The sequence below is a fragment of the Ceratotherium simum genome, chromosome 34, assembly GCF_057802395.1.
Source record: "Ceratotherium simum simum isolate JZ-2026a chromosome 34, ASM5780239v1, whole genome shotgun sequence".
Taxonomy (NCBI): domain Eukaryota; kingdom Metazoa; phylum Chordata; class Mammalia; order Perissodactyla; family Rhinocerotidae; genus Ceratotherium; species Ceratotherium simum.
Window position 1 is genome coordinate 28,523,565 of NC_141933.1, and position 14,424 is coordinate 28,537,988.

The window sequence follows — 14,424 nt, forward strand, 5'->3', positions numbered from 1 at the left end:
TATTTATGACATAGTAGCCTGTAAAGTACTATGCAAATGTTAGTTATATTGAAATTGAGTAAATTACAAGAGAAAGCACTATATGGGTTACTGATAACTACAAGTGGTGAGTAGTGTATTCATGTTATCAGCCTCTGAGATTTATTAAACAAAATTAGTTAAAAGTGTCTGAAATCAAGAAATCATTATTTGGTTGAGAAAATACTCGTCAAGAATTTGATTCTAATCGAAACTGACCAAAATGACAAATACAATTTCTTTCTCTCCCTTGCAAGAATTCAACGTTACTGAAGAATTGCTTGTTACATATACTAAAGGATGAAATTAATCAAATCCATTATCTGCCCTACTGTCACTGTTCACGACAAAATCTTGCCTACATTGAGCTTATCATGGATTATGGTTTTAATTAACAATTTGTTTTCAAGAGAAGATGCAACAAGAAATTTTTGATGTAAAACATTCTTTTTGACCTATAATTGGTGAGATATTTTATAAAAAATAGAAAATACTCTTCCTTAAGTATAAATGAGTTATATATAACTCACCAACACTTTCCTTTTCTTACCATCCAGTGTGTGTGTGTGTGTGTGTGTGTATGCTTGTTTTAATGACATACAGTATTAGTATTTATTTCTGGTGTACAATTTTTTTGAGCTGAGTTTTTAGAGGCAGGTTATTTTCATTAAATGGAGCATGAAAAATTAAAAGAGCTGCTTGAGTCCAATTAGATCTTCTATTTTCTATTGGGTTTCTAGTGATAAATATATACTGGTTGTGTTCTTTAAATATCCTCATGGGGTTTCAAGATAATCCAAAATGTATTTGATATCTTGCACCTTTCCTCTTCATTTCTTCATATATGTGGCTATTTAAGTTTTTTTCTTTTATACGTATCTAGTATTCTTAGGAAAAAATTAAAGAAGAGAAAACTACAGGTCTGTGGCAAGTTTTCTTAGTTCTGCCTCTTCTGATTCTTTAAGAATACAATGAGCTTTATGGTTGAGCCTGAGTGTTTAGTTAAAGGATTCGAATCTATCTACTCCTACATATGTTGCTCAGTCCTTACCATCTATGGAATCTAGAGAAGTGTCTCATTTTTTCTTGTTTGAATAAAAAAGACATAGCTGGCACCTACTTTGAAAAAGTTCTCCAGTGTTTAGTAATAGTTCATTCAGAAGACGTGGACAGAAAAATATATGTAAGTAGGCTGTTCCACAGTTCTATTGCCAATCTTTCAAAGAAAATGGAACTGCCTCAAAGTCTGAAATGGAGGAAACATTTATTAACTGAATCTGACAAATACTAACTGAATGTGACAAATCTGCTACTATAGAGGAAAATAAAAAAAATTATCTTCCCATGGGTAATTCAGAATATGTAGATTAATCATGCTTCTCCTTATAAAAATCGCTATTCAAAAAGGCAAATTCACTGTATCCACACATTGATTACCACAGCGTGGCTGGTTACTATACATTAAAAACAAACACTACAGAACATCCATAGATGGGTAATTTAAAGACCAAGGGCATGGAATGATTTCCACACAGTAGAAACTTAGTTCTGTTGGAAAGTTAACAATTATATATCTGGGGCAAGGTTTATGAGATCAACCATGATAGAAAAATCTGCACATATTTAGCTACCAACTAACATCATTAACTATTGCATATTAATGCTTTAAATAGGTTGCTTAGCAGAATGATTAATGTATATTATTAAATGTGTAGTTGAATATACCAAATGACATACAAATATAATTACAGCAGTAAAGCTTATTTTTTTCTAAATTCATGTACTCACAGTGGTTACTACAGAGAAGACAGAAATTTTAGAGTTTTCTCAAAAGTTTTGAAGATAGCTTTCAGGAAAGAAATTTGCCTAGCTCTGTCTCTCCCAAAATGTTCTTAATGCCACTATCTGAAAGAACACTGGAATATTGGATCATTTTCTTACCTAGCTGAATATATCTTCTGCCCTTATTTGTGGTCGAGTCAGCTATTATTTACTCTTCTATACAGAAAAGATTGGAAGTGAAAAAGATGATAGGTGATTCAGTCGTCTTATCTTCAGTCATGCTGGCACACTTATTAATGCACTTAGAGATCTTATGTAATATCCATATCTAAGTTCATGTAAAATTTAACTTAGAAAACTTTGAAGTTTCACGCAAATGGACTCATGTCTATTTTGGAAAATTGATGAAAGGGTGTGAGGATGCACAGTGTGTCTTAAAGACCTAGCTCCTTCATTATATTAAGAAAAGAATTTCTCTACAATATGAGATTTGTATGTGGGATAATTTGTCTCATTTATTCCTCTTCTCTCCCTTTTCTTTACTCCCTTCATCGGTACTATATTTGAAGTATATCACTGTTTAACCTTTTATTACTTGGTAGTGTACCCTCCCTTAATTTCTGTTATCTGAGAGTAATTTGGTAAATATATAAATTTACAAGTTCTCAAAGAGAGATAAACAAATGTAAAGTTCTAAATAAGAACAGGCCCATTTTCTAAAAATATCTCACGTGATTTCCAGTATAAACACTTTCTTATTGAAACTGAGAAATCTCAGCCAAGGACAAGAATTTAGCGTTTGAAGACAAATGTGGAGAGCATCCTGTGTCCTGACACCAACATTGAAGAATTTAAAAAACTCATTTTTCTTCACCTGAAACAAATGGAAATTGTAGTTTTTCACATCCATTTTTATTAGGCCATTTACTTGGAGTTAGTCAAACTGTGAGGTTTGAGGGCACAATCCTCCGGACTTCCAAGTCTGTCCAAGAATTCAGACACCAATTGCCAGGTTGAGATCTTCAAAAACCACTTTCAGGTTTGATAGTTTACTAGAAAGACTCACAGAACTCGCTGAAAGCTATTATACTCACAGTACAGTTTATTGCAGGAAAAGGAAACATTAAAATCTCCCAAGGGAGAAAACACACAAGGCAAAGTCTGGGAAGATTGCAAATGAGAAATTTCCATTGTCCTCAGGATGCGTTACCCTCTGGGCATTGTGTCTCACAATACATAAGGAGCATTGCCAACTCGTGGAGCTCACACAAACTTTAATGTCCAGAGCTTTTACTGGGGCTTTGTTACATAGGCATGATTGATTGATTGATTGATTTTCCTTATGGTTGAACCCAGACTTCAGCATCCCTTTCTTCAGGAGTCTGGCTGATATCACCTGGCCCACCATGAATCACTTCATTAGCACAAACTATCAGGTGTGGTCCAAGGGGCCGCCATGAATAACAAAGACACTCCTACCACTCAGGAAATTCCCAGGGTTTAGAAGTTACCTTCTAGGAGTCAGTGACAAAGGCTAGACCTCTCTTAGGGCGAGGTCAAATTCTTTATGACACATCATCCCTAAAAATATCCACTGATTTGATCTAAATCTAGATTTATTGTTAACTTATTAAGAGTGTTGGCCACTCATTTCTTTTCTATCTCTCTTTTTTTGGGAGAAGAGAGGGAAGGGTGGGAAGGTAGGTGGTTGTAGTTTCAACTAGAAGCCAGCATATTTTTGCACTGGAAAACATTTTTCTGACACTTTTTTGTGTGTTGAATAGGTTAGAAGAATTAAGACTCTCTCTCTCTTTCATAAACTGAATGCCGGAGTGTCAGATATCCACCAATGTCATTTCCTCAATATCTTCCCAGAGAAACTCATATAGTACTTAAAAACACATTTAACTTATCTCTGAGGTTTTGTGTACTATAGAGAACCTAATTTGGGAGACATTATGTGAAAATTTACCCTAAATTTTTAGTTCTTGGGCAATACAGATACTAAGAAAAGTAGGACAATAATGGGATGAGATGGACATGTTTGTTTCCCCCCTACACGTTTATTGGTAACAATTAGACGGATCTTATCAACAAATAAATTAAGCCATCCTAGTCCACTAGAAGTATAATGACTGGCTTTCTAGTCTTTTCTTTTATGTCTCCCCCATCTTCATTAGCCCTTAATTAAAATGCAAGTGCCTTTGGTAGAGATTGCAGCTTGGATGAATTTGCATCTGTGATGCAGGTAAGAATGTGGAAGAGAAGAGTTGGACTAAGTTAGTCAATTCATAACTAGAATGAGATGCAGAGGGGTAAGCAAAGATGGGTGGAGAGATCCAGGGAGAAAGTGTTTTGGAATAGTTGAAGAGGGAGATTTCAGAAACTGAGTCAGAGACAGACTCTACTTACTTTCAAATGTTCACTCAGTACTAGCATTGGGTTTACCAACTGAACTTATGTAGCATGGCCTTGCTCCATGTATTTTAGGTTGTTGAATCTTAGTTTGGAAAAAAAGCCATCAGCTCTAACACAAAAACAAAAACAAAATCTAAGGTAAAGAAACATATCCTATCTAAATATAGTAGCCATGGTTATGAGATGCCACCACACAAGAAAATATTCATTGATTTTTTTCTTGTGTGGTAGGTTTTAGATTGAGAAGAAATAGGGAAATTTTGGTTTAAGATGTCAATATAAAATGTTGATAGTGAAGAACAGAAATGTATTCACGTTATCACATTATTTAAATGTCTCAGGTAACATCTTACTTGTCAAGAATTTTTTCCTAAGATGTTGGAAAGTATTTTGTTGTTTCCCCTCACCTTGAAGTCAAAACACCTGGAATCAAGTTCTGGCTCTGTCACTGACTATCTCTTTTATTAGAGGCAACTTACTGTATCATATTAGAAGCTACTGTTTACGTCAACTGACCCACAGTTTCCTCATCTGTAAAAGCAGAATAATTTATTTACACACATACTGAGAGGATAAATAATTATAAGAGATAATGAATTTGAACTGTAAGCTTCTCTGAAAAGGACCATTATTTGTAGAGAATCAAATTATCAGATCTTCAAGAGAGGGGCACTTGGTCACATTTATCCTCATATATCCCAGGTAATTAGAAAAAGACATTACAGAAATTTCTAACAACGTGTATATGCTATATATGCCAAATACAGTCAGAGTATTATTCGGAAGATATGGAAAATTCAAAGTTTTAAAACATCACCTACACTCAAAGTTCTTATAATGATCAGTTGGAAGAAGAAAGACCTACTTGCTGCAGTCAGGTGGTAATGGTGGGCAAGAGCCCGTTGTGAATAGTTTTTGGACCTCCCCATTCGGTGAAGTTGCATTGGTAGCTTGAAGTCAGCCATAGTCAAAATATTTACACCACAACAATCTGTAAGCTTTGAAAATTGATCTCTCCCCTATCCCGCCTCCCAAGAGCTGCTTGTTAAAATTTACCAACACACCTTTGCATATATAACAAATGATAGAAAGAAGTAAATTACGAGTGTCAAATGAGAGAAAAGAGGTTTCACTGTGTACCTGGTGATCAGGCCTTCCTTGGGAGTTTATGTAATTTGAATAAAGCTTGTTTCCTAGGAAAGAATTGATATAATTGAAGTGAAGTAAGCTGAAGAATTCAGGTATTATGAATAATGTGATGTAAGGTGCATAGGCCAGAAATTTTCAGACACTTTTGAATGAGAATGATTAGAATATTTGGCTCTAGTAGAGGGTTCAATTAATGTTCACCCTATTTACAGTAAAAACTGTGTGTGTGTGTGTGTGTGAGTGTGTTTGTGTGTGTGTGTGTGTGTGTGTGTGTGTGTGTGTGTGTGTGATGTAAATCAGGGCCAGTATGGGTGAAGCCTTGAATTCCAGGCTGAGATATTTAGGTAAATTTATGGAAGGTATGAGAACATGTAAAACCACCAAAAAATTTTAGAAGAAAAATTAAATAGTCTCATCTGTGCAACTATGAGGAAATTAATTTCAGCAGATGCAATATTGCAAGCTGATACCAATTGGGAGATTATTGCAATAATTCAGTTTTGAAGCCACATCAATCCTTTGTAAGTTCAGACAGTTTAAAAATACATGAAGAAGGGAAGGAAAGAGGAAGGGAGGAAGGAAGAAAGGAAGAAAGGGAGGGAGGGAGGAAGGAAGGGAGGGAGGAAGGAAGGAAGGAAGGAAAGGAAGGAAGGAAGGAAGGAAGGAAGGAAGGAAGGAAGGAAGGAAGGAAGGAAGGAAGGAAGGAAGGAAGGAAAAAGGAAGACTCAAACTTGAATTAGTTACATCAATATGATACCAGCTCAGCACAAGGTTGACATAAGGGAAACCATATTGTAGAAAAGAAACCATATTGTAACTTTGAATAACCTTTGATTCTTATTATCTTTAAACTAAATCAGAGTATAGGGTGTTGCTCTGGTGTCTGCATATCCAGTAAAACAAAAGATTATTAGGAACTAAGAGCAGATGTCTGCCCCACCCAGAGACCAGATGCCTCCCCCACCCAGAGACCAGCCCCATATAACTGGCCTGTAGTCTTTGTTTTGTAAGATGGCTCTTTATGACATTAGTCAGCCATCTTCTCCCATCTTCTCCCTTGATAGTGAGCTGTAATAAAACCCTTCCTGTCATACCACCTTGCCTCTGGACTATTGGCATGTCTTGTGGCAGGCAAATGACCCCCTTCGGATGGTAACAAATTTGGCAACTCTGGTGGGACATTATGTCTTGCTCATGGCCAGTTGACCTTGGACAGGCAACCTGTCGAGTGAGTGTCTTGACATGAGTACAGCCATGTTTGGCTGCTCCATTGACCTACAGCCACCAGCACAAAAAGAAATATAAAAGCTGCTTTCTGCGTGGTGGGAACTGGCCCTTCTCCCATGGAGATAGTTGCAATGTGTAAAAATTTCAAGGCCTTGCGGGCGCCGCAGCCTGGGACAGACTGGGCATCTGTGCCAGGCTGGGACGATAAACAATGCAAGTACACAACTACTGTGCTGGGACAACAGCCGGGGGGGGTGGGCTCAGTGCACGTATGCCACTGGTAACCATTTGTGCATGGGAACACTAGATGCTTGCTCTGAAAAAAACTCTGTAATTGCTTACTCTGAAAATTACTGACGGTATAAAAACTGCTGGAAACTGAGCCCTAGTGAGAGTTCCACCTGTGGAAGGGACGCCTTGCCCAGGATGTGTGATTCCCGCCCAGCCATGTCGAATGACAGGACTCTCCCAGCAGTGGGGCGTGGATGTTGTGAGTAATTGATTTATTGTGAAGTAATTGATCTGATGTGTTCTCTTTTCCGTCAACCTGGTGTTTCTCTTTCCGGTTGATTTGAGTCATTTCCCTTCAGTCAATCTGGTGTTTCCCTTTCCAATCGATCTGATGATTTTCCCTCTTATTATATGATCTATTCGAATCTGCTGTTATCTCAGCCAAAGTGGATGTTTTCCCTTTCCAGTTGAGCTGGTGTTTTTTCCCTCTTATTATTTGACCTATTCGGATGTGTTTGCGGACTATCGCCTTTACTATCCTCTATATAATAAAATATACCTTCAGTCCATTTGTTTGGAGTGGAAAGTTTCTTTTACGTCTCTGATCGAATCCCCGAACCTCTCATAACAGTGAGTCCCTTGCAGCTGCCAAGGCTTTCTTTGTCTCAAGGATCTGCCCTTCCTGCTTTCCCATACCAATGCCACTGCCTCCTAACAGTGACTGTGATAGGAAGAGAAATGGCTACTTCTGACAAGTCCGTGGGCTCATTCTGGAGTAGGGTAAGTCACCTTGGGGATGCCCGTGAACACCCTTCCCCTCTATCTGCAGTCCTTCCGTTTATAGCAAGGCCATCTGGGGTCCTTCCATTTATGGCAGGGCCATCTGGGGTCCAATAGGACCATCTGGGTGGGCACTCAGAGTGGGAACAGTTGTAGGACTTCTTACCCTAAGTCTGCAAACTAGTTCACTAGTGTCTGGTTTTTCTGTGTCTGTGTCTGTGTTAGTAAACAGCTTAAAACTGGCTGTTTGAGGACTGAGTTTCTTGGTGATCACAACAAACTCTCATTAGAAATTACTGGGCCTGGCCCTGTGGCTGAGTGGTTAAAGTTCCACATGCTCCACTTTGGCAGCCCAGGTTTGTGGGTTTGGATCCTGGGCATGGACCTGCTCCACTCACCAGCCATGCTGTGGTGGTGTCCCACATATAAAGTAGAGGAAGATTGGCACAGATGTTAGCTCAGGGCTAATCCTCCTCAAGCAACAAAAAAAAACAAAACAACAAAAAGAGGAAGATTGGCAAAGGATGTTAGCTCAGGGTCACTCTTCCTCAGAAAAAGAAAGAAATTACCTTGTTTGTTGCAGCCACCTTGGTAGAAGCACCCTCAAATGGAGATAGCTGTAAACAGCTGGCAAGATAACTTGGAATAATTTAAAATTACAGTGGCCACTTTGGACTCCTTTTGAGTTTTGGAACCAAGAAAAAAAGAAATCTTTAAAAATTCAAAGTCTCCACCTTTCAACCTAAAGCTTCCAGGAGCTGTAAATGTTTACAGGGAACTGCAGAATCTTACCAAGCTTTTTTTGTGTCCTGAGAGCTCGCCTTGGTAATTGTCAGGTTGAGGGGTCCCAAAATTATGGTGAGAAAAAAATATGGTTGCACTCCATTTTGTGATCAGAGATGGTCAGACAGAAATGCAGGTTGCACTCTCTTTTGTGGTTAAAGGTCCTACCATACTGCTGTCAGCCTCAGGGAAATTACATGGGCCATTGGAAGGAAGCCTTGGCTTGGCCTTTGTTGTGAGGATCTTGGTTTCAGGGATGCCCCCAAATTTTTGCAATCTGGGTTCTAGGTGCAGCATAAATATACTTTTGACTGGCCGTGTCTAAGTTCTGAAACAATGGGATGTGTTAATTTGATTCTGACCTGTTTCCTCTTAGGCTGCATTTTCCCAAATTGGGCAAATTTTAGCTATGAGTATGTAGTATGAACTACTGAGTATTCATTGGTTTATTGATCCTTTTCCTCCCAGAGATGTTCACTATTTTTCCTGTTTCTGCCTTCTGTGTCATTTGTCATAAAAAGGAAAAACTGTAGAGCAAGAAGCAGGCATCTCTATAAGCCTGTTGTCTGGGAATACGCACATGAGGTGAAACCTGTTGCTAAGGGCATCTTGGAAGCCAAAAAGGCTGAAAATTTGATGGGCGTGGGTCGAGTGGTTAAGAGCCATTAGGGTACTCACCACCTCAAGAAGACTCCTACAACAGGATAAGTTGGTCATGGAACAGCGTAGATGACACAGGTCTCCTGCCAATGTCAAGAAAATGTCTGTGCACCAAGGTGTTCTGTAAAAGCACATATGGTCTCCAACCCCATGGCACTTTCCACCTAGGTATTAATCTGGCTTCAAGGGACCCATGGCTTAGCTAAAGCTTTCAATGTGCATATAAGATGAGGTCTTTTTTTCTTTTGTCTTGTTCTATGTCTTGAGAACTTGGCTCTGTGACCTCTTTGGTCTCCACCATCTGGAGGATGCATGTACCAGCATGCATCTTGGCAGCCAAATAGACTGAGGTTTCGTGACTGAGGTTCTCTCTGTCCAGCTGTGTTAGCTCTCAGGGAGTTTCTCATGAGGGGTCCCAGTTGCTTTAATTAGGAGCCTTTGTCATCTCAACCTTAGTTGCTTGATAATGCTAACTGCATTATCATTGCACTAACTGCCTGTGCAATGAAGGCCTTCGCTTTCTTAGACTATTTTTGGGATTGAATTTTCTGGATCTTGCTGAAGGCTGTTTATTTTACACTCTTTTTTGGGGATGCCTCTCACATCCATGGTTAAGCCATAAAGGCTTATTGGTTTGAGTTGCTATTAATGGATGTTATGTCTGGCTAGAAATGTTTCCCCTTTTCAATATTATAAGATGGAGACCTATTGATAAAGTCCTAATGAAAGCTAAGATTAGAGGTATAAGAGTTGATGGAATTCAGATGAAATTTGTAGGAAAATTGATACTTTTTTGGGCTTTAAGTGAAATGATTTCATCTCTTTTGCCCGATTGTATTATAGATCGTATTGTGGGGACAGACATTGTGTCTCGCTGGGGAACATTTCCCCTGTCTGATTTTAAGACAGCATATAAATCTTCCCTTCAGACAATGTTAATTAAATATACTAAAGAGAAGCCTGTAGGGTTGCCTGAGCACCCCCCCCCCCCACAGTATGAGATAAAAACTAGAGGCTAATATCAGGTGCTAATAAAAAGATGATAAAAGCTGCCCCCAAAAAGTAAATTGGTCTAGGGTTAAATTGTACACATAGAAAGAGGACCTTTGTAAATAGTTTTTGCAGACCTTTCACAATGTGATACATTGTCCTGAAGTTTTAGAACACAAAAATATTTTGATTCACCTCTTAAGTTAAAATTTTCCCTGATATAAAGAAGCAATCGGAAACATGTAGCTGGAAGGGTGGGTCAACATCTTTTGTCATTCAGACTGTAATCCAGTTCTTTAGAGAACTGGAAGCAACCATCTTTGTCTTACAAATCTCTGCAAGGCTGGAGGTATGGCTCTAGAAAGCATTTCAAATTTCACTTGTACTTGTGCCAATCTCAAAGACTCCCCTGTTCCTAGATATTGGGAAATTAGAAACTGATAAGTCAAATATGCCCCAGAAACTCCATCTTGGAGTTTCTGACTGATTTCTCTGTGCCTTTGTGATGTAAATTTTCTGCTCCCATCTTCTCTAGGACCTGAGAGCCATTCTTTGAAATGCAAATGTTTCTCATAAACTAATGAGTTTTGTATTGCACCTGATTCATAAAAATTTGACAGAACCTGTAAGGTATCTGTCTGTGTCTACCTGTGTGCTCATGTATGTATGTTATATATGTGTGATATTTTACCTCCAGATGGCATGGCCAAAATTAAGATCTCTGTTTAATTGGTTTAAAGTAAGTGCTTACATAAATTATATCTAAATGTAATAGAAATTAACCCAAATGTCTTTCGACTTAATATAGTATAAATTAATCTTTGGTAAATGAAACCTTGTTTAAGTTTGTTGGTTTGATTGAAATAGGCATGTCTTCAGAGTTGTTAGTATTTGGGTATGATGCAGACATGCAGTCTAGGTTTACTAGTCAAATAAGCTCATGTTATCTGTTACAAATTTGTCAGCAAAAATAGGTTTAAATGATAGTTAATTTTGTCTAATGTCTTATGAAGTTTTCATGGGTAATGGAAACACAATTGTTGGAAATAAATGATTTAGATAGATGGAAAAGGGTGAGAGTTTTTGAATACAATTATTATGTTTTATGACCTGCATACTTGAAAAACATAGCTTCCAAATTCTTTTTGGTAACAAAACTTTAAAGTTTTGCAAAATTAAGTTAAATGATAAAAATTTGTTGAACATCTAGGTCATTTCTACATAAGATAAAATATTAGAAATTGATTATTAAGCACAGATTTATCTTGCCTTTAGATTATTATCTCAGAGAAACTAAAAAATGCTTAGGTTTGTTGATAGACGTGTTTTGTACATGCTGAGAAATTTCCTATGAGAAAGTATATATTGCTAAAGTTTGTATACAAGGAAAGTAAAATATATGTTTTCAGTAAAGAAGGTATAAATAATAGAGATATTTTTGTTTGTTTTGCTGAGAAAGATAAATCTGTCTTAAAGTACAAGGAAAGAAAAAAGGAAAAAACTTAGGACAAATTCTGAATTAAAAAGGTGACAGCAAGTTTGTAAAAGTAAAACCCTGAGGCGTTTTATGTATGGTCAAGTTGGTTAGGATTAAAGTAAATCCAATTAAGTAAATGAGTGTTAATGTCAAAAGTAAGCTGGTGCAAAATTAGAATTTGGTCTTCTCTCTCTTTAAAGGATGATTTTCCTGAACTTTTGGTCTGCTCTTGATAAGGAGGTTATAAAGTGTTTTTCTTTACCTTTGAACAAGTCAACCTAAAAGACAGAAAAACTATGTTTTGTTAAAATAATTTTTTCCTGTGTTGAAAAAGACTGAGGTCTATTAAGGTTTTTTTTTTTTTTTACTCTTCCTCTTGTCACTTTGATTAAATGGAGAACTAAGCATTGTTTCCTATTTGACCAAGTGTTTTAAATTTTTTGATGTTTTTGATGAACTTCTCACAAAATTAAAATTAACTAAAATTAAAAAAATTAATAAAAACTACTAAAATTAACTAAAATTAAAATTAGCTCTAGGACTACTCAAAGAAATTTGTTCTCTCTCTTCCTATAAAGAAGAAGATACTGGGGGCCGGCCCTGTGGCATAGCAGTTGGGTGCACGAGCTCCGCTGCTGGTGGGCCGAGTTCGGATCCCAGGCGCATACCGAGGCACCACTTGTCGGGTCACACTGTGGCGGCATCCCATATAAAGTGGAGGAAGATGGGCACACATGTTAGCCCAGGGCCAGTCTTCCTCAGCAAAAAGAGGAGGATTGGCATGGATGTCAGTGCAGGGCTGATCTCCCTCACACACACACACAAAAGAAGAAGATACCAAAGTAATTAGACTTATTTGGTATGTTAAATTACGTGGGAAGCATTGTCAAACAAGTGATGATAAACCTTCTTAGGTGGTATTATGTCGGTAAATGTTATTGACATAAATGTTTTAAAATTATATAACATTCCTAAGATTCTGATCTGTCCTGGTCATGTCATAATTCTAGCTATTTTTTTAAAGTGTTTTATGGCACAAAATTAACCAAATTTCTTTGTCAATTGCCATTTTGAAGTCTTTTGTCTTTTACAGGGAGTTATTGTTTTACTCTGATGCTTTTGCAAAATATATTTTATCTTCAGAGAAATTCATGGAAAGGACTCTGACACTTACTCTAGAATACAGTTTTCTGATAAACTTTCTGATCATAAAACTGAACTGGGTAAAAACAATTACAGAACTCTAACAGAAAAACTGACTTCATGAAAGTGCTAACAGAATGTTAAGATCAAGAATTGATTGCTTGATTACAGGACTGAATGAACTGATGAGGATGATTATAATTTTTATGACTTTTTGCTTGAGATATTGCTGATTTTTAATGCTTTGCTTTTCCAGATTTAAGAAAACCTTTTTCTCTTTTCTTTCAAACTAACTATGACTATAGTAATTTGGTAAATCATACCTTTGAAAGCAGAATTGACACATTTATCTTTTTCTCCCTACCTGATCCCTCCACAATTTGGAAACTCCTAGTGAGTGAGTGAGTATTGTTGTGTTTATGGCAATATAGTTATTTGCATAAGTTCAATAAGAATCTGTTTTCCTTATAACAGGACATAATTGGAAACATTGGTTGTATTACCAAAGTTTTAGCTGGAATGTCATATTTGAGAGAAACAAGCATAGACTCAGATATGACCAGACAGCTTTTGAGGAATAAAGGTTGACTTTATGAAATAAAGCCACTTGGAAATATTGGCCTGGTGCCTTGTTCACAGGGTTCCCAGCAACTTTACCAAGTGAGTAAAGAGGATCACTCCTCTGGCATGTGCAAGGAACCTCAAGGATCTGTAGGTATTGAAGGTGGAGTCTGAGGACAAGTCCTTGGCTTTGCTTGGCCTCACGTCAAGAGGCCTTTAAAGTTCAGTCTGAGATTCCTTATAAAAAGTTCCAGCAGGGGCCAGCCCCGTGGCCTAGCAGTTGAGTGCATGTGCTCCACTATTGGCGGCCTAGGTTCAGATCCTGGGCATGCACCAACACACCACTTGTCCGGCCATGCTGAGGTGGTGTCCCACATACAGCAACTAGAAGGACATGCAACTATGATATACAGCTATTTACTGGGTTTTTGGGGAGAAAAAGGGAAAAAAAGAAGGAGGATTGGCAATAGATGTTAGCTCAGGGCTGGTCTTCCTCAGCAAAAAGAGGAGGATTGGCATGGAGTTCAGGTCAGGGCTGGTCTTCCTCACAAAAAAAAAAAAAAGTTCCAGCAAAGCAGATTTAAAAGACCTATATAATCAATTGCTATTTTTGTTGTACTTATGTAAATAATTGGACCAAGTTTATTGAAACTACACTTATTTTGCAAACCAATGAGTCTTAATTTGGCAATCTTTGGTAAAAATGAGGGTTATTTTAGAGAGAAAAATTATGTTTCATACATAGATAATGGATTCTAGTTCTGTTAATTTTCTTTGAAGGTTTTGTTTTATATCTGCTAACTGGACTGGATCCTGAATTCCATTAGTCTCCTGAAATATCTGACTACAAATCTCCAAATAACATTTTTGATTTTTTCCATCATTTTCATTTGGAATCATTGAGAACTGAACCTGCCCTTTTTCCTGAAGCCTTACAAACTGAAGCTGGAGCACTTGATATAAACTTAAAGAGATTCATGTCTGTTGCCATGTAAGCCACTCAGAAAGATACCTGAATACCCAATAATGTCATCAGAGACATTTCAAACTGCAAAAGATGCTTCAACACAGACATCTAGAAATCTTTTTGACTGGTTGCACCCTGGGCTCAGAAACTGGTTTATAATTTGCTCCTACCATTAACCTTGTTTTTCTTTGTGTCTCTCTATAAATACTTCTTATTAAATACCTGGTTACTTGCTTAC